Genomic DNA, 20,507 nt, shown 5'->3' with positions numbered 1-20,507 from the left:
TATACTACATGTCAAGTCATAAAATAACACTTGAAGGTAGACTGGGAGGAATTAAGAACGTATATGATGAGCCCTAAAGCAACCATTAAAATGACAAAACAAAGAATTTTAACTTGTAAGCCAACAAAAGAGATTAAATAGAATAAAATAAAGTATATGAGTATTGTTTTTCCAGAAGAAGGCAGAAAAGAAGGACAAGGAAACAAAGAACATATGGGACTAACAGAAAACAACAGCAAGATGATGAACTTAAATCTAATGTCATATGTCAATGATCATATTAAATAAAAATGATCTGAACACCCCAATTAGAACTCAGAGACCATCAGACTGGATAAAAGAGCACGACCCAACTACATGCTGCTTTTACAAGAAATCTGTTTCAAATACAAAGACACAAGTGGGTTAAAAGTCAAAGAATGAAAAAAGCTATACAATACTAACATGAATCAAAAGAAAACCAGAGAAGCTATATTAATATCAGGCAACTCAGAGCTCAGAGCAAAAAATTCACCAGGGAGAAAGAAGGTTCTTCTCATAACAACAAAGGGGTCAGTTCTTCCAGGGCATGTAACAGTCATAATGTTTATGCACCTTTAATAGAGCTTCAAAATACATGAAGCAAAAATATTTTTTTTTTTTTTAGAAATTGGCAAGCTGATTCTAAAATTCATATGGAAATGCAAAAGACCTAGAATAATCCAAACAACTTTGATAAAAGAAGAACAAAGTTACCCTTCGGGTAACTAACATACTTGATTTCAAGACTTATCGTAAAGCTACAGTAATCAAAACAGTCTGCTCTTGGTGTAAAGACAAACGGGTCCATAAAACAGAATAGAGGAGCCAGAAACAGGTCCACACATACACAGAAACTGGTTTCTGACAAAGATGAGAGAGAGGAGACAAGTCAAAGACTGAGATAAAATAGTTGCAAAGCACGTATCTACTCAAGAACTAGTACCTGGAATGTACAAAGATTTCTCAAAATGCAGCATTAGGAAAACAACTCAATTGTAAAATGGGCAAAAGTTATAAATGGACACTTCACCAAAGAAGGTACAAGTCTGGCAGGTAAGCACACGAAAGGTGCTCGACGTCATTAGCTGTTAGGAAAATGCAAGTTGGAAACGCAACGAGATACCACTGTGTACATATCACAGGAGCTAAAATGACAAACATTGAGCACACCAGTGTTGGTGGTGGGGTGGAGGGACTGAGACCTTCAAACGCTGCTGATGGGGTGTAAAACAGAACAGCCACTTTTTCTTTATTGAAGTAGAGGTGATTTACAACGTTGTGTTAATTTCTGCTGTACAGCAGAGTGATTCAGTTATACGTATACCTACATTCTTTTTTCCTATTCTCTACCGTTATGGTTTATCATAGGATATTGAATATAGTTCTCTGAGCCATAGAGTAGGACCCTGTCGTTTATCCATTCTATATATAAAAGCTTACATCTGCTCACCTCAACCTCCCACTCCATCCCTCCCCCAACCTCCTCCCCCTTGGCAACCACCAGTCTGGAACAGCCGCTTTGGAGATCAGCGCGGCTACTTCTTCAAAAGCTAAACGTGCATCTACTGCCTGCTGAAATCACTCTATTCCTAGGTATTTACCCAAGAGAAAAGAAAGCATGTGCCCAAACAAAGACTAGTCCACTAACTTTCATAGTGACTTTTTACTTAAAGAGTCCAGAACTGGAAACAACCCAGAGGCCCATCAACAGGGGGACAAACTCTGGTCTATTCGTAAGACGGCACATCCTGAGCAATAAAGACAATGACCTATCAACCGTCCCACAGCATCCATGAACCTCAAGACGATTGTCCTGAACGGAAGAAGTCAGCCAAAAAGTACACACACAGCAAGATTCCATTTATATCAAACTATGGAAAGCGTAAATCCACAGTGACAGAAAGAGAGGGGGAGGTGGGGAGGGCGGAGCTGGAGGGGTCACCCAGGGGCATGAGGAAACTTCTGTGGGTGACAGCTGTGCTCACCCCCTTGACTTTGGTGATGGTTTCATGGGTCTACACACAGGTCAAAACTTTCCAGGGGCTTCCCTGGTGGCGCAGTGGTTGAGAATCTGCCTGCCAATGCAGGGGACACGGGTTCGAGCCCTGGTCTGGGAAGATCCCACATGCCGCGGAGCAACTGGGCCCGTGCGCCACAATTACTGAGCCTGCGCGTCTGGAGCCTGTGCTCCGCAACAAGAGAGGCCGCGACAGTGAGAGGCCCGCGCACCGCGATGAAGAGTGGTCCCCACTTGCCACAACTAGAGAAAGCCCTCGCACAGAAACGAAGACCCAACACAGCCATAAATAAATAAATAAAAGAACGTGAATTTCTAAAAAAAAAAAACAACTTTCCAAAGTGCACGCTTGAACTATGTGGTCTGTTGTATGTAAGCTATACTTCAATAAATCCATTTTAAAAAATTCACGGAAGTGTAGACCTAAAACAGGAGAATTGTACCGTATGAAGAGTACACCTCAGTAAACAAAAACATCTTTAAAAAATTAATGGCGGATATAAAACCAGGAGAAAGCATCTGGCTTCTGGTGACTCCGCCCATTGGTCTGTTCCCCTAGAATTTAAAATGGGGTGCAGTTCTGAGCCCTGTGTGGACAACATCAGCAGCCAGGACAGAGTTCCTGGAATCCACCCCCCGGCTGGTCTGGGTGGGGAGTGAGCGCGGGCCTTGCTGAGGGCCTTGACCGCCAGGCATCCGTGCCCCCGGGCACATCTATGAAATGGGAGAAATAATAATAGTAACAGTATCTCATGGGGTGTTGGGAGAACCACCCGGCCTCAAGTGCTACTCGAATGTCAGTCTCGGCATCCGCTGAGGGCACGGCCTCTGGTAGGAAAGCTTAATGCTATCATTCTTCCAGGAAACCGCAGCCCTTGTGACGTGCGCACAAGATCCAGGCTGAGGGAGAGGCGCAGGGTGTATACTCTCCGGGCGAGGTCACTGGGCAACCAGAGCGTATACGTCAGACTTTCTCTGCTCTCGCTGGCTGCACTTGCTCCTCCCACACCGCAAACATCTCCTTCTCTCTCTGAGCGTCTCCTAATGAAAACTGTCCTGTTGGGAAGCCCATTCTTCCATCGTCCGGGTCTCTGCTGTCAATCACTCTGACAAACATACCCACGCTTGCGTGTAGAGCTGGGAATGTCTTCATCAATTTATCGGCCTGGTAACAGGGATCTTAACTGCTTTCTCAGTATATTCCATGGGGCCCTAACGGTGCTGGAGAGACATCTGAGGGCCTCCTTGGAGAACTGGGGAAGCTGAACAGGTAAACTCTGGGCCATCCATCCATTCCTCCTCCAACCACTGAATGAAAGCACCCCTGCCCTTTTCTGTCCTGTGGAAGGGTTTCCTAGAAGAAAGGGTTCTTTGGCAATAAATGTTTGCTAATCCCCAATGTGCTCCAAAAGGCAGTGCTAAAGGCAGAATCCCAGGGAGGAAAGGGCACATGCCCCAAACCCCAGCACCTGGGCAGCGTCTGCTTCGATCCTGAAACCGGCCAGCCCCCTACTGGATAGAACGCCACGGAGGTCCGGGTTCCTGTCTCAGAACTGCTGCCGACTAGCTGAGGGCCAAGCAGACCCCTGCCCCCATCGCAAGGCCTCAGCTTTCTCCTCTGAATAATGAACTCACTGGCCCCAAGGACCTCAGAGACTCCTTCTGGCTCTAAACCTCTTGTTTCTGGAGTGCTCACTATGGCAGCCCTCTCCCGAGAGAGCCTGTTGATGAACGCCCATCCAGCAAGGTACCAAGCATCTCACCGTCTACAGGGCGGCTCACTCTCCCTCTCACGGTCTACACTGCCTGCCCCCCCTCCTCCACCTAAGCTTCCATGGCAACGTGGCGGCTCCCTTCTTCTCCTGGCCTGACCTGAGACAAAGGCTGCCACGCAGCTGGACTAAGACGGCAAGCTTCCCACGCACAGCGTGCAGTGGGTCCGTGGGCAGAGGGGCGTCAGGCCCGGTTCTCTGGGTTCCACGGACAAAAGCTCCGGGAGTGGGTCCAGGCACCTGCAAGCAGACGGAGGTGGCAGGTCAAGGGTGGATCTGGGCCCGTGGGGGCTTCGGGCTGCGATGGAACAGATGCGGAGCCGCCCGTGGGCTGGAGGAGAGGGTGGGAGGCTGGGCGGAAGCCGGGGCGGACGAGTCCGGGGACAACTGTGCGGGCGTGAACCTTCCGGGAGGGGACAGCCTGCCAGATACTCTCCTCTCGGGGTCCTGGTGGGAAGCCAGGGGACGGACAGACATACAGACGCACAGGTATCCTCCCCCCCCCACCCCGACACACAGACAGGGACGCAAACTGGGAAAAGGAGAGGAAAGTCACCTTTGCTGGGCCTACGCTGCTGCCGCGGACTGCTAGCTAGCGGGACCACGATTACACACCAAAGGCACTGCAGCAACTAATTTTCAAGCAGATCAAAATAAATCAGAAAACAAAACCATTCTGACAGCAGAGAAACGTGGCAATGTGTTGAGGTAATTACAGTCTCTTCCCCCTTGTTTCACCGCGTTTCTGCTGCCACTGGTGCAGGAGCTGAATCACAGCTGTCACTCCCTGTCAAGGGGCCCGTGCAGGCTGAAGGCACCACGCTGGGGCCGGAATGCTACCAGCGTGCCGGCTGCCTGGGGACCCACGTCTTCCGACAGAGACATCAGCCCCATGCCTGGAGCTGGGGGCCGAGGGAGCGTGTCCCAGCCCAGCCAGGAGCTCTCGTGCCGGCCAGCTCTGGACTCCTCCCCCATCCACTGCTCCTTCAAAGCAAACCCACGGCCTCTTGCCCCGCCGGTGCTCTGTGCCATGGAAGAGCACAGCCTGGGAATCAGCCCCAGCTTGACCTCCAGCTCCACCAGCTCCTAGCTAGGTGGCCTGGGAAACATACTGGAGCTCTACGGCCTCAAGTCTCCCCGCTTGAAAAGGGGACATGCGAATGCCTACCTTATGCAGTTGTGAGAATTAGACATCATGCACATAATCACTAATCACTAGAGAAATGCAGGTCGAAACCACAAAGAGGTATCACCTCACACCGGTCAGAATGGCCATCATCAAAAAGTCTACAAATAACAAATGCTGGAGAGGGTGTGGAGAAAAGGGGACCCTCCTGCACTGTTGGTGGGAATGTAAATTGATACAGCCACTATGGAGAACAGTATGGAGGTTCCTTAAAAAACTAAAAATGGAGCTACCATATGACCCAGCAATCCCACTCCTGGGTATATATCTGAAAAAAACCCCAATAAGTTAAAAAGATACATGTACCCCAATGTTCACTGCAGCATTATTTACAGTAGCCAAGATATGGAAGCAACCTAACTGTCCATCAGCAGAAGAATGGATAAAGAAGGTGTGGTCCACATACACAAAGGAATATTACTCAGCCATAAAAAAGAATGAAATTTTGACATTTGCAGCAACATGGATGGACTTGGAGGGCATTATGCTAAATGAAATAAGTCAGTCAGAGAAAGACAAATACTGTATGTTATCACTTACATGTGGAATCTAAAAAATAAAACTAATAAAGGAATAAAACAAAACAGAAACAGACTCACAGATATAGAGAATAAACTTGTGGTTACCAAAGAGGAGAGGGAGGGGGAGGGGCAAGATAGGGATAGGGGATTAAGAGATATAAACTACTACGTATAAAATAGATGAGCTACAAGGATATATGGTACAGGACAGGGAATTATATCCATTATTTTGTAATAACTTCAAATGGAGTACAATCTATAAAAATATTGAACCACTATGTTATACACCTGAAACTAATATAATATTGTAAATCAACTAAACTTCAAAAAAAAAAGAAAAGAGATCGTGCATGTGAGACACCCACCCCTGGCAAGGGTTGCCGTGTTCATCCTTTTTGCTCTGACAGCTTTCTCAAGTCTGGACTGAGCCGTCACAAACTGCTCTGTGACCCTCTGACCCCAACCCAGCGAGGACACGGGAGGCTGCCGGCGGCTGGAGTGTCTCGGGGCCCCTCTCAATGAGGCAAAGGTAACGCTGCCTTTTGCAGAGCATCCCCCGTCACCTGAAGGGAACGCTCAGCTCACAGCTCGGAAGAATCAGTAGCTACTTCGCAGCTGAACAAATGATGCACAGGGGCTGTTCTTATTCAAACTACCGGGGAGTGAGAACCCGGTGGATGCCGGGGCCCCTCGGCGCTTCTGAGGTGGCCGCGGGGTGTCCAGGTTAGAAACGGGGCCGACAGGAGGAGGGGGCCTTGGAGCGTCCTCCTCCTCACCAATCGAGCCCCGAGAGTGGCCTGGGTCCCCCCCAGTCCAGGGCCGAGACACCTCCTGCTGCCAGAAGCCCCCTGTAAGCCCGCGTCCCTCGCACTGGGAGTCAATCAGCAGTGCCGACCAGGGTCAAGGACGGAGCCCGCCTACTCGGGATGTCCAGGCCCTGATGCCCAGGGAGGAAGTCTCCTTGCCACCCGCCTACCTCTGACCCACCCAGACCCCCTTCGGTGTGAAAGCCCAGCCACCCTTCGGGCCCGTCCAAAAGGAGCGTCCAGAGCATCTCTGGCAGAGCGGAGCCCACTCCAGCCGGTGTGTCCCCGTCCCCGCCAGCCCCTGCCTCCTGCCTCTTGCCAGTTACTGCCATGAGGAATCGGGTCCTGGGGGCCCCGCGGGGACCTCTCAGAACCCGCCCAGCTCCTGCTGGGGCTTAGACGAGCTCATGGAGGGCAGGGGGCGTTCCACCGAGCACTCCCACCCTGAACCTCACCCTGCCGTAGCCAAAGGCGGCTCTACACAGAGCTCACCGGCTTCGTACCCTCCCAGGGCTGGGGAGCAGCGTTTGTGGGATCCGCAGGCCCCAGGACAAGAGCCAGCCTCTGGTGCTGGGAAACCAGCCAAGGCGGCAAAGCAAATGGGAGATGCTGGGCTCACCTTGGAAGGTGGAATGAACAACAATATAATGACGATGCTTATTATCGTTATTAAAACTTGTGGGCACTCTGTAGGCGCCAGGTTCTGTCCTGAGCGTGTAACACGCCTGAGCTCCTGCAACCCTTACAGCCACCCTCTGAGGCGGGGACCGTGATCACCACCAAGCTGCCCCAGGTCACACGACTGAGCTGTGGCAGGCGGGCTGCCCCCAGGACCCAGGCCCTCCCCGGGACTCTCATCCGTGGCCCCCTTTGCCGTGGCCTCCTGAGCTCAGCCAGGAAGGCGTCCTTGCCCTCCTCTGCAGGTGCACCCTCGGTGCCGTCGGGTTTGCAAGTGTCTCCCTTGGCCACGGGCATCTTGGGGAGCTCCAGGCACAGCTCTCTGTTGGTCTGGGCTTCCTCTGCTGAGTGACTCCAAGGGGGCTACATTCTTCTTCTGGCTTCACTTCGATTTGACTCCCAGAAAAGAGCAAGACCCTCTCCCCAGTTCTGAAGGAACCAGCGTGTGCCCGGGGTCCCAGCTGCCCACGGGTGCTGCCCCAGCCCCAGAGGAGCTGCCCGGCTGCGGACAGAGCAGCCTTCAGGGCCCAGCGCCTTCCCTACCACTTCTATGTCTTCCCTTAAGGTCATCCTGGGCTCCTGGGTCCTCACTCTGGGCTACTGATGTTTAGATTGGAGATGATCAAAAAGTCATCTGGGTAAATAACCCTTAGCAATTAAGCTTAGCGTTAACAAGCCAAGGTACCATTGAGACACTCTGCTTCCAACAGAGACAGGATCAGTGTCTACATAATACAGTTTCTATTGAAGGGCCGATGTCATAGTCTTATTTGCCTGTAAATCGACTTCTCTTAGCTGTGGACTTATTGGATTCAGGCCCTGGGCCCAATACAACAGATAAATACTTCATCACACTGGTCGTGCCTCTGTTTCCGGAAAAGACAGAGTCAGAGGCAGAAGACGCAGCCCCGGCCCTGCCATCTCTCAGCATCTGGAATGTGTTATAATAACAATGTATTGGGAGAAAAGAGAAGTCAACCCCTCGGAGCAGATACTCCCTACAAATCCAACTGTGCAAATCTCTGTGGCTCCTTTCTTCGTGTTCTTAAGAAAGTGTTACAAACACAGACGCCAATCCAGAGCTAAAAGCAAGCGTGTGGTGTCAGGGCCTGCAGATTTCCCCGGTGAGGCCAAGGGTCCGCAGCAAGGAGCAGGTCAGGCTGGGAGCCTGAAAGGCTGGGGAGGACCGGCCCGCGCCCCAGGCAGGAAGACCCACTGGAGGTTTCTTGATGAAGGAGATGCCCAGGGGGTGCTGGCCCCTTGGTGGCCTCATGGACCCCAGAGCCGTGGAGCCCCAGGAGGAGGCCCTGCCCAGAGAGCTGCCTTGGGAGAACGAAGCAATCGTTCACTTGCTCCTCTGGGTGCTGGGCACTGCCCTGCACGTGCTCTAAGCCCCCGTCCTCATACCAGTGTCCCCAGGGTGGACACGACGACTGTCCCCATCTTGCAGATCAGGACACCGGGGAAATGTGACATTAGGTAACCAGCACCCAGCGAGAGGGCAGCACCAGCAGCCTTGAACTCAGGGCCCGGTGTGAGGTCCGAAGCGTCACTGCCTCGTGGGGGGAGTCTCTCTGGGGCCCCTCCCGAGGCCTGGGCAGCCTCCATTTCTGTTTTGTGCCAAAAGGGAAAATACCGGCTCCAGGGTTGCACCTTGGACTTCAATCCACAGACATTTTTTCCATTTGGGATACAACTGGGAAAGAGAAACAAGAGCGGAGGGAAATCTGCATTTCACCCAAACTGGCACTGGAAGCGTGAAGTGGGTTCCACACGCCACCTGCCCGGGCCCTTCCGGCCACCCCATGAGGTCGTGGGTGACAGAGCCCGCAGGCCCCAGGACTCCAGGGACGAACGGCGTCCAGTGAGATGCTGTGTCCCCACGGGTCCTTGTGATCCTGGAGAGCAGGCCCCAGGCCACCAGCCCTCGGCACTAGGTGCCTGGAGTCCATCCTGCCTTGTCACCCTCACCCAGCCAGGGCCTGGCCCGGGAGGGATGACCGTCTGGTCCCAGCAGAGGTGCTAATGATTCCACACGCCACCCCCGACCAGTGCCAGGTGGACCTCACGGCCTCAGGAGGGTGGACGTGGTCGGCCTTCAGCCAGAAGGACACGGCAGACTCCCCGGCTCCTGCTGGGCTGCAGGGCTGGTCCTTCAGCCAGGACGGTGTATTGTCACTTGCAGACAGCTTGTGGCCTTGTGGAGCCAGGCCTGCCCACTTTCTCTCGCTGGAGGACTCAGGCCATCTCGTCAGCCCCGAAGTGTTAGGAGGGTTCCCTGAGCCAGCGGGTTCTATGAAGTGTAGGGCACACGGGGCTGTCCCGTCCCTGCCCTCAGAAAGCGGACATTTCAGAGCAAGGAGGTCGGGGACGCATTTCAGAGTTCCATTACAGTTTGCTCAACCAGTTTTGCTAGGCAGGCAGGCAGCCTGCCTTGGGGACAGAATAACCTGAGGGTGGGTAACCGCTATAAGCTCCCTGCTCAGGAAGAGCTTTCCAGAGCCGGCTAAACTGGGCAGTGTGACAAATAGGCTCTCGCTCCCTGCTGACCCCTCCCGCTCTGCACCCGGACTGAGGCCTGCGGACGTGGCTCCCGGCTTCTGGTCGGTTTGGCCGGTGAGGACGGAAAGAAGCCACGGCCCTTCTTTCCACGCCCACCTGACGTGGCCCTGGTCCTGAGGGTGGCCGCGTCCCTGCACAGCCAGTTCCCGGCCCACGGCTGCAACATGACTTCCTCCCTGGGACCTGGGGGGTAACAGCCCCCTCTGTCGCCGGCCAGAGGCACCGCCCCACACCCTTGCTGGCCCCTCATCCCTGTGCAGACAAGCCCTGCGACGAGGCCTTTTCAGCGGAGCCCCCGTGTGGAGCTCCACCTCCCGCGGGGATGCTTGAGGAAGGGTTCCAGAGGGAGCTGCGCTTCGGGGCTAGGAGTCGAGTCCCGCCTCCAGGTAAGGCTGGGTCCAGAGCTGTCCTGAACAGGCAACCGCCTTCCTCTCGTTTCAAATGCCCACAAGTCAGCCTGTCTGCACTGTCTGCAGGACCGTGTGTGACTCTGAATCCAGGACCCAGGGCCCCTGATTCCTCTGCCCCTGGCCTTGGTCGTGGGCTTTACTCTCCATTAAGAGAGTAGAAGCTTTTGCAACCCAACCGGGCCCATCTCCTTAAGCACACACATGGAGAGCAGACCTCAGGCGGGCTCTGAGTCCTTCAGGCAGCCTATAAATCAAGTGCTAAGCCCTGTTCCCGCTCCTGGCTCCGGATCCATATTCCCTCCCGGCCTCCGAGGACCATCGTCTACACGTTCAAGTCCCCGCTCACAGATCGCCCTCCCTCCCGAGCAGATGCCGAGGCTCCTTGTAACCGTCAGTGTTTTGACGAAGTACAAGTATTTAATCCTCTGCCCATGACGCCCCCTCCCCACAAGGCCAGGGTGGGACAGGGGGAGCAGAGCGGGAGCCCCGGGCCGTGCGAGGAGGTGGCCTCCTCCTACCGGACGCCCAGCTTGCCCAGAGCCTAGGGCGCCTTGTCGTCCACTCGGGGAAGGAATGCTGGCCCGAGTGAGAGAACCAAGGTTAACTGGGACAGAGAGGACTGTCTCGTTCCTCCCCCGCCTCTTCCGGGACTCGCGCATCCTTGGCAGATGGTGTTTCTAGCCACGTCTCCCTGGGAAACCTACCCCAGCTCCTAGCAACCTCCAGCCAGCGAGGGCTCGCTGGGCTCCAGCCTGACGCCCAGATGCTCCCACCCCAGGCGCCCAAGGCCACCCCCCTCCAGACGCAGCACTTACTGGAGGAGGCCCTGCAGGGACCCGCTCAAGAGCGTGGGCACCAGAGGCCCCATCATGCCTCCTGGGAGCCCCTGGCCTCCCACCGACAGATCTGGGCCCCCGCCCCGCTGACACACAGCCCCCAGCCTGCCGGGAGCACTTCCTTTCGGTCACCCCCAAACTTCCCTTTCTTAAAAAGAAACAATTGTCTGAAGCCCCGGACTTAATCCATGAAGTCCTCTAAAACAAAGGCAGCTGACCCGGCCCTGGACAGTCGATCAACAAACATGGCAGAGCTGGGCCTCCTCGGCCCCCAACGCTCTTCGTTCCGGCCCCAAGCAGGGACCTGGCAGATCCTGCCGGTGACCTTGGCCTCCCGGGCTCCCCGCCCGCTCCTGCCAGACCCTGAGAGCTGGGCACTCCTCGGAGGGACCCAGTGGTCACCTCCACGGTCTCTCCCTCTTTCAGGACCACCTGATTCAAAGTTTCTGGAGCAAGTCAGGTCCCAAGTCGAATGAAAGCAAAGTGACCTCTTGTAAAAGCCACGGGCTGTTCAGCGTGATTCTGGGAGAGAATCAAAGCCCTAAAAACCTGTCTTAGACAACAACGGGGGAAAAAAACCCTGTTTTCCCCACTCTTCATTTTACGTGCAATCAATCCTGAGCGGAGTCAGATGTTTGGCGGGCGCTCCGGGAACAAAAGAACAGTCGGAGAGACAGGCTGGAGGCCGGCCAGGCGTCAAGATTTCTCAAGAACCTCGCAGGGGCCCCTCCCGCTGTGCAGGGAAGGAATTCAGCCTGGCCCTCCCCTGCCGGCCTGCATGGCTCTACCAGCCCCTCCTCGGGGCAGATCCCCTTGGAGATGAAAGAGATGAGAGAACATGGGAAATTCACTTCCTTCGCTTGGGCCCCGTCAAGTCGGGACTGGGCAGCCCTCAGGTCCTTTCTCAGAGCCTCAGTTTCTTATCTGTGAACAGGGCGTTAAACTACCTCTCTTGCGGGCTGTCATGAGGGGTGCAGGGCACGTTATTTTCTTGCGGTGGCGGATGGTGGTGCATCCAGTGGGGGCCCGGCTGCTTCCTCCTCACCCAGCCCTGCCCACACCCTAGTCCTCAACATCCAAGGAAGTTCCAACAGGCACTGAAAACAGGGCCGATTCCCCCAGCTCCTCGCTGTGTGACCCCGGGCACATCACTTAGCCTCTCTGGGCCTCATCCTGCTCATATTTAAAATGGGGATAAGAACTGTGTGCACCTGACAGATGTGTTGTGGGGATTAAAGGAGAGTCTCCCCTCCTGGAGGAGCATTTCTTGAGCACCTGCTGGGGGTCGGGTGTTGCGCTGACTGAGGGACCCCAATGGTACACAGACAGGCAGAGCCCTGCCCCCACCCCGCTTATCTTCTCGGGAGACGTCACACAAACCCATAAAAATCCACACAAAGTCTCAGCGACGGAGCTTTTAGGAGGAAAGGAAAGGAGGGTCCTGGCACGTGATAACATTCAATAAACAATAGATGTTCTTGTTCTGTTGTCAGAAATCAGGCAGTGGAGTTTATTATCCTTCAGTTTACAGGTGAGTAAAGAGAAACCCAGAACAGCTGAGCACGTGCGCCCAGGTCGTGCGGGACTCAATCCCAGGCCTGCCAGCCCCAGAGCCCTTGCGCTTCCCTCCGAATCCACGGCCCACACACGTGACACTGAGTGTGAACTCCCTGCGTGCCTTCCCGCCCTCACCAGACCCTCACAGCCTCCCCAGCGGCCCCTTTATCACCTCCTTGCTGCGCACGGGGAGACGGAGGCCAAGGTCACCCACTCGGCAGGCCGGGGCTGTTCTCACCACACCGGCTTCTCTTGGACGCTTTCCTGGCTCCTGGGTCCATAAAGGGAGAAGCAACTCCAACACAACACGCCAGCCCCAGCCCGCCAACCCCTCAGGTCCCACGGCCCATCTTTCAGGTGAGCTCCAGGCACGGGAGAGACACAAGAAGGGGCAGGAGAGCTGGCGTCTCTGGCCCCCGGCCACCCTGAACCCACGGGCACAGCCTCATTACTTTCAGGGCCTGGCCAGGTGCTCGGGCATCCAACTGGGAGCCCCACGCGGGTACCGAGGCCACACGCGCCTGACGTCAGTCTTCCCAGCACAGCCTCAAAAGCCAGCAGGCTCAGGCAGAACTCTGGAGGTAGAGGAAGGGAAAAAGCGAGGCAGCTTCGGGGCAAACAAGGGCTTGGGGGCCGGGAGAACGTGCTTTGCCTAATGACACGCACGTGGCCATCCGCGTGCCTGCCCATCCCGCCCCGGCAGCCTGTGCTCCCCGAAATCTTTGATGGCGCGAAGGAGGACGGCTCCTCTGTGTCCACGGAGCCCAAGGACGAGGCGTTTGTCTCATCAGGCGGTGGAGCCACAGTGTGGGTGTTCTGATGTCATTACTGCGTGGAGGGGGGCAGAGGTGCCAAGATAAATAACACAGGATCCTCCAAAGATCCACAGGGAACAAGAGGACCATAGAGAAATGCAGAACGCCCGAGCCAGAGGCCCGCCCAGCACCCCCTTCAGTAGGAGACAGAGGCCCAGGTGAGCGGGAACCTGTCAGGTGATGCTGCGAGCGAGGGTCCGGGGGCGCCCCGGCATCTCCTCATCTCAGGCCCATCTGCTGCCCCGCAGGTTGGGGCAGAGAAAGGATTGTCGGTGGAAGCACAACCTCACCCGGCGTCTGCAGGAAGATGGTCCCTGGGGGTGCCACTCAGCAACCACAGAAGAAACAGGTTAGAGCCCCTGTCGAGACGGGACACAGGAGTCCCCATCCTTTCTGGCATCCACCTCCCCGATGGGCAGCAAGGGAGCCGTGGAGGACATAGCACAAGACAGAGGGGGTGCTTCCCTCTTTTCCTGGGATGGGCACCAAGCACCTGTGGGCTCAGGGAGCCCCAGGCCTGGGTGTTCACATGAAACAGGAGCGGAATGGCACCTGCAAGTTCTGAACCGCTGGCCGGGATGTGGGCCGGAGCACCTCACCTGGAGAGACAGGTGGCCACAGCCAGCAGTTCCCAGGGCCCAGGCGAAGGTCAGCGTCCCTCTGCCCACTTCCAGCAGGGCCAAGGGCCTCCGGCAGGCCAGCAAGGACGCTGATCCTCAAACGCACTGCCCCAGAATCCCTGTTGCTTAATCCACAGGTCACTTGAGGGTAGGAATGACCTCAGCTCATCAGGCAGACGTCCTGGAGCTGATCTTTAAGGAGAAATCCAGAGGCTTAGTCAAGAAAAAGGCAGCTCAGACAGCTGGAAGGGCAGAGGGATTTGCAGAGAGCAGAAAGGACGAATGTGGACTTGGGCAGACCAGGGGAAACGGCTCGCGACAGGGCAGGGGACCTCCGGCAGATGGAGAACACGCTGGTACACAGCAAAGCCAAAAAGGCACCATCAATTTTAAGAGAGTTATTTCTTGAGGACGTACTGGCTGCAAAGGAATCCACGTCTCATCCGATGGGGCAACCAGGTTGGCAAACAGGGCTGGGTGACCTCGGGCTGTCGATCCTTCTCTAGATCGCTCTGGCAGCGAAAGCCCCTGTGGAGGGGGGTCGGGAACAGGAAGAAGCCAGCACACACGGCGGTCTCCAAGCCAGCGCGTTTGGGAAGATGCTCTGCTTGGCACGGTGGCGAGGGTCAAGTGATTCGCCCCAGGCCACGTCTAGCTTGGGCAGGTCACGTGACCCCCTGGAGCTCGGCTCCCACATCTGTAAGAAGAGAGGGCTGGACAGGACACTCTCCCTGTCAGTCCCGACGTGCCTCAGGTCTAATCAGAGCAGGGGCTCTGACCTGCCAATCCCATCTCCCTGCATGACCGCAGTCATCTGAAGTGAGGTCCAGGTGAGCTGCAGTGCCAGAGGTCAGATGTGGGGAAACAAGAGCAGGCCTCCCCAGAAGGCCCCCAGGACCCCGCAGGGGCCGCCTCCGGCTTCGGAGACACCGGATTCCCGGCTCTGACATCCAGTCCTAGCAGGGGGCCTCACCCTGCTGCCCACTCCCTGTAGGAAGGGAGGCTTTGAGCACCGCCCTCCCTTGGTGCTGCCCAAGAGGGAGCACCAAGCGGGGGGCGTGGACCCCCGCTGCTCTCGGGGTTTAAGCCCAGGGTTTGAGGCTGGCCTGAGATACGCTCTGGTTTATCATCTTGATCCAGGGGCAGGACTCAAGAGCCGCTGCTGTGTTTCTCTCCTCCTTTGCCCTCCTCAGTCACGTCCTGCTCTCCCGCTCCAGCCTGGACCCCTCCATCATCTCGACGTCTCCGCTTGGATGCCCCCACCCGAACCTGTCCCAACCCACGCTCGGACTGCCCCCACTCCCAGCCCTCTCCTGCCCAGGCAGGCACCTGCTCCCTCCAGCCTCCTGGCTGCTCAGGCTCCCCCAGACCTGACGTCCACTACGTCAGTACGCGGCTTCTGCTGAGCCTCGACAAGCCAGCCACGCCGCGCACCTCCGCCGCGGTCACCCTGGTGCAAGCTGCTGACATCCTCCTCCTGACGGGACCTCCTGACTCCTGCTTCTACACCCAGCGCCCGCCCCTTCATAAAATCGTCACAGCACGTCCCTCTTTTGCCTAAAAGCCGCATTAGCATCACACTTCACTTGGAGGAAGGCCTGGGCCCTCACAATGACCTGCGAGGCTCTCCGTGGTATGTCCTCGTTCGCACTGGCCTGGTCTCGAAGGCTGCGGCCCGCCTGCCCTGTGCCTCGCACACACTCCCACCTCGGGGCCTTTGCACCTGCTGCTCTCTCTGCCCTGAGTGCCCTTCCCCGACACCCCAGACGCCCATCCTTACCTCCCACAGGTCTCTGCTCAAATGCCATCTTGTCAGTGACACCTCTGTTTAAGCTGAACCCCCTTCCTGAAGCCCCCTGCCCCCTTCCCTGCATGTATTCCCCCTCCGGACCTAGTACTACATATTTTACTACTTTTTCCTTTCTTTTCTTCACCTCAAGAAAGTGTAAGATCCTTGAGGGCGGGGCTGTTCATCCGTTTTGTCCGTCACTGTAACGCTGGTGCGGCGACAACGGTGCCTGGCGTGCACAGCCTCTCGGTAAATCTTTACTGAGTGAACGTAGCCCCCTTCCAGCAGGCACCCCGAGAACACCACAAAAGCAGGGCCAGAAGCCCCTTCCCAGATCTGCCGGGTGCCTGATCTTCTACTTGCTGTCACTCTTTCCCGCCCCCTCTAACTTTCTGGCTTCCTACCACTGGTCCCACACTTCAGACTCCCACCCGAACCTGTCCTGTGAGGCCCCCGGGCCTCCTCCACCACCAGACAGACGCGCGCTGACTGCACCGCGGATGCTGATCTGCTGGGATGGGCACTGGCGCAGGTGGGGTTCTCAGTTCCGGCCCCCGGCCCTCATGCTCAACCTACGTCTGCACACGCCCACCACGGGGGCTGGAGAGGCAGGTGTTGCTATTGCCACTGCAGGTCCGAGCCCCCACCCCGGCGGGTCACTGTCCTGTGCTCCTCCCCTTGGTGGGAGACACAGAGTGGGGACTGAAAGCACAGCAGGTGTTTAATAGACGGCGAAATGGAAGGGCTTCCAAGCTCCGTGCCAACACAGCAGCTGGCGGCAGCACTGAGCCCACTGCCCACGTTATGGCTTTTGGACTCAAAGAAAGGCCAGGGGAAGTCGTTGGGGGTCCCAGCTGATGGTCACATGCGCGGAGCCTCCCGACAGAGGGCGGGGGCAGGGGCTCCGCCCGGGTCTAGGGGCGACCGACCACCAATTGAGTATCCACGCTCTTGACCGCTAAGCTGCACTGACTCCAGGACCGGCCTGTGGCCTCAGGCAGAAGCAGGTCCTGCCCTCTGGGGCTGGGCCATCCGCACCCCCTTCCTCAGACTGTGTCAGCCAAGTGCCCCATCAGGCACATGTGGCCAGCATGGCGGGGTCAGCGATCTCATGGAGGAGCAGGCCCTCTGCTTCCCTCCGGGCAGGGTACGGCTGCTGGACCAGTGCGTCCAAGCATGCTCTCTCTCCTGGACACAGCATGCAATCTGGGGATGCCAGCAGGCGGAGGATTCTCTGCGTGCGACCGTGAGAACACCCACGAAAGCCGGAATTTAACGTGCACTGCCGTTACTTACGATTTGTCTATCAATTTTTTTGGAAAACATAAATTGACTAATTGTTTATGATAAAACTTTTAATGAGTACAACTCTTGCTCTAAATTACATAAAGTTACACACCTAGATCTGACATAACTCTTAACCCAACACTGCCAGGCTCCCAACCACTTCCTCTCATCCGGAGACCCTGGAAATTCTGTCCTGCTCTCACCCAACACTTCAGAGCAACTTCTGGGCTTTAACCACCAACTCCTAAGCTTTTGGGTTTTCTTTTTTTTAGGACAAAGTTATTCATTTTCCTCATTAACATTTTTCATTCACTCGGAGTCATCTTAAGGACCCAGTTCATATCCGAATGAAGAAGTGGCTTCCAACTGACCTCAGAGGTTAGCTTAAGCCAAATGGTCACAAACTCTAGCGCGCATTAGAAAAACCTGGTGGGCTCCTTAGAACAAATGACTGGGTCCCACCTGGGGGGTTTGGTCTGCCGTCTGGGGCAGGGCCCCAGAACCTGCAGTTCTAATAGGTTCCCAGGTGATTTTTGACATTGCTGGTTCAAGACGACATTCTGAGAACAGCTGCTTAAAACTACCTTTCCTGGCATCTTTGTGGCCCCTGAAATTTTTTTTCCTCCAGATGGAAAAGAAAAAACAAGAAAGTAAAGGAGATACTGAGCTATCTGATTTCCCCCAGGCCCATGTAAAACACTTCCAGGTAGGAGAAGCCATCGTTGGAAATCATGCTCAGTCACTAGTGTAATTTCATCTCCCCCACTGATTTCTGGAATTTAAAAGCACATGCAAGTTAACTTATCCTGAATTCATAACCTTGCTTTATTAATCCATCTCCCAAATCTACTTTTTAAAAAGGGTTTTGCCTCTTTTCCTCTCTTCTGAAAATTTAAAAATTCATTTTAATGAAACAAAACTCACCAGAATTTGATTGAAAAAAAAATATACAGTGACTTCCTTTTAATTAGATGGTTCTCATGCATCTATAATAATAAATAAGATAGAAAATATTCAAGTCTCTTAAAATATGTGAAATTGAGAGGGAAGAGATTAAAGTGATACAGGGCCGTCTGGAAAGGGCAGCCGGTGGAGAGGAAGAAGCACCAGGGCTGGATCTGGTCCCGTGCCCGGTCCCAGCTACCACGCCAAGCAGCTTGGCGGGCTCAGAAAAAAATCTTTTAATTTTTACGACCCTCAGTTTCCACATATGTAAGATGAAGGCAATAACGTCTTCCTCAAAAGGTTGTTATGATAGAATTAAAATTGTTTCATCCCACATCATTTTTAAAAAGGACTTGAGAATTTTAAAATTTCACATCTTAAGAAAAAAACACTTGAGACAAAAATAACTATTCAAAATTAATATGTAAAATATTTTTTAAAAATGTATCAACCAAAAGTATACTACAATTATTCTGACTAATCCTCAAGGCCTGCCTAAGTTTCCCGGCAGTTAAGCTAAATAAGGAAATTATTATCTAACTTTCATTATCTCATTAATTGAGAGGTGGAAACAAACCGATTCCTCAGAGCAATTAAATGAGACAATGTATGTGAAAGCTTTTAGCAGATAACCAGAAAGAAGATGTCATCATTAAGGTTCAAGGCAGAAGTGAGACGTCCCTCACTTACGTGTGGGACAGAGTGGACCCCAGACTCATCAGGGGATGGGATTTCATGCAGAGAAGCCCGGCTCCACCTTCCGTCTCTTCCCTTGGGTCTGATTCTCAGAGGAGTCTGCCTGCCAGGGACCAGGAGTGCACTTCCAGCTAGGGTTCTCGCAGGAGAAAGTTGAGAGTATAATGTTCCATTGAACCCCATGAAAATGCCAGGTTTGTAGCTCAAATTTCAATGGTTTAGCCTGAGAGGAAGCCCAAATGCAGCAGAGGAAGAGGAGAGATGAGGGCAGGTGTGGCGGACACACAAGTTCAAGGCCCTCTGCGCAGTTCTGACACGTAGGAAAGTCTGAAGGCTACAGAGCCTTAGCCAGCCATGACCCTCACTGATCAAGCATCTGGGAGAGGCTGCAGGACGAGGGGCGTGCTGGGGGGCGGTCACCACACAGGCCCTTCCTCCCAGGTCCCAGGGCACCTACAGACAGTGTGGCCGCAGGCTGACCCCTGGCCACTTCCAGGTCTGGCCCTGAAAAGCCACCACCAGCCTCCCTGCTCACCCTCTGCCGGGCTGGCCCTGAGTGCCAACTCCCGGGCAATGCGGAAGCAAAGCCTCGGCCCCTGAGTAACAAGGACCAGAGCCACCGAGCGCCTGAGTGCACTTCTCTGAATGACCAAAGAACTCACTGCAGTTCCAGGGTTCGGCTCTCAACACGGCGCACGTAATAGAGGCACGGACGGAGGAGCTGAGGTCCCGTGCCCAGAGGAGAGCTGGACTCAGGGAAAGAGCACTGTCCCCTATTGAAACAGATAGAGTTCTGGTCCCCAAACTGGGTAACACACCTCACAGCCACCGGAGGAGCTTTCCAATCAGGACAGATTCCCCTGCGCCCCACTCCGAACTCTTGACTTTTCCCAGGATGTTCTTTACCTCCTCTGTTAGGTGAAGACATTGGTCATCAGATCGCAATCAAGGGATGGCCAGACAGAATGCGGCTGTGACCCTGCCCCCACCAACATCTCCATCACTAGATGCCCGGGCGGGACCCTCCTCTGTTCTACGTCTCAGCCCTAATCCTACACCGCCTTCTCCTCATCTCTAGCTGGATAACTGGTGTATCTTAGCAACCCCAGAACCCTGCAAGCTCATCAGGGGCCGAGATGATAGCTTTTACATTGCTTTTCTGGACAGCATGCAGCAAGGCAGGTAATAAAAGCTCAAGCAACACTTTAGCCCATCTGATTTGAGTAGTTATTTTCCATACAAGCAGGAGAAGCGGGGGAAAGGGCTCTCTGGCAAACTAGACCCAGGAGGCTGGGCTTGGCAAAACCACTGCAAGTGTACGCGGAATTCACGTTTCGAGCCAGTGGCGGAGGAAGCGGCTGGTCGCTCTTCTCTTCAGTGGAGAGGTGGCTGGTTCTCAAACTTTAATGCACAGGAATCAGCGGTGGAGCTTATTGAAAATGCAGGCTCCTGGGCTTACCCCACACCCGATATTCTGATGCAGTGGTTTGGGGGTGGGACCCAGGAATCTGCATTTGTGACGGTCCTCCTGCCCCTGCCCCAATTCCTATGCAAGTGGCAAGAAACGGTGGGTGTGAGGTGAGGCCAGGCCCAGGTCCATCCTGTTTAATGTTACATCGCAGGCCTCCCGGGCTGCCCAGCCCACAGGAAAGCCAGACGTGCTGAAGGGCGATGCTCACCTGTCAGACTTGCCCTAGACGCTGCCCTTCCTCCAAGAGGTGAGATCAACCAGCTGACCCCTCCGTTCTCCGAAGGCCACCAGCTCACCGTCACACCCGAGAAAACTGGAAGGGTCCCCCTGGCTGCCTCAGACCCACCTGCCCCGAGTCCTAATTGAGGAGCCCAGCCACGTGTGCTCGCTCTGCCGGGACCATCTGTACCCAGACCTCCCTTCTCCCTGCAGAGCAGAAGGGCCGGGGCAGCAGCAAGCAGACCGGCCTTGACTGGGAGCCTGCCTTCGCCCCGGGACGGCCCTGCACCTGGGGGGAC

General features: G+C 54.9%; 1 protein-coding gene and 1 long non-coding RNA gene across 22 annotated transcripts in view; one reads left to right on the top strand and one right to left on the bottom strand.

Annotated features, from left to right (window-relative positions):
* CACNA1C (calcium voltage-gated channel subunit alpha1 C) overlaps positions 1-20,507 on the bottom strand; it is a 551,559-nt gene that overhangs the window by 309,042 nt on the left and 222,010 nt on the right. The gene's annotated exons all lie outside the window — the stretch shown is intronic.
* Positions 12,360-17,028, top strand: LOC130709182 (uncharacterized). Its single transcript, XR_009009667.1, has 4 exons — positions 12,360-12,723; positions 13,248-13,339; positions 13,430-13,530; positions 14,308-17,028. It is a non-coding gene; the product is annotated as an uncharacterized LOC130709182 (long non-coding RNA).

Source organism: Balaenoptera acutorostrata, chromosome 11 (assembly GCF_949987535.1).
Source record: "Balaenoptera acutorostrata chromosome 11, mBalAcu1.1, whole genome shotgun sequence".
Classification (NCBI taxonomy): Eukaryota; Metazoa; Chordata; class Mammalia; order Artiodactyla; family Balaenopteridae; genus Balaenoptera; species Balaenoptera acutorostrata.
This window is presented reverse-complemented; position numbering and strand designations above follow the sequence as displayed.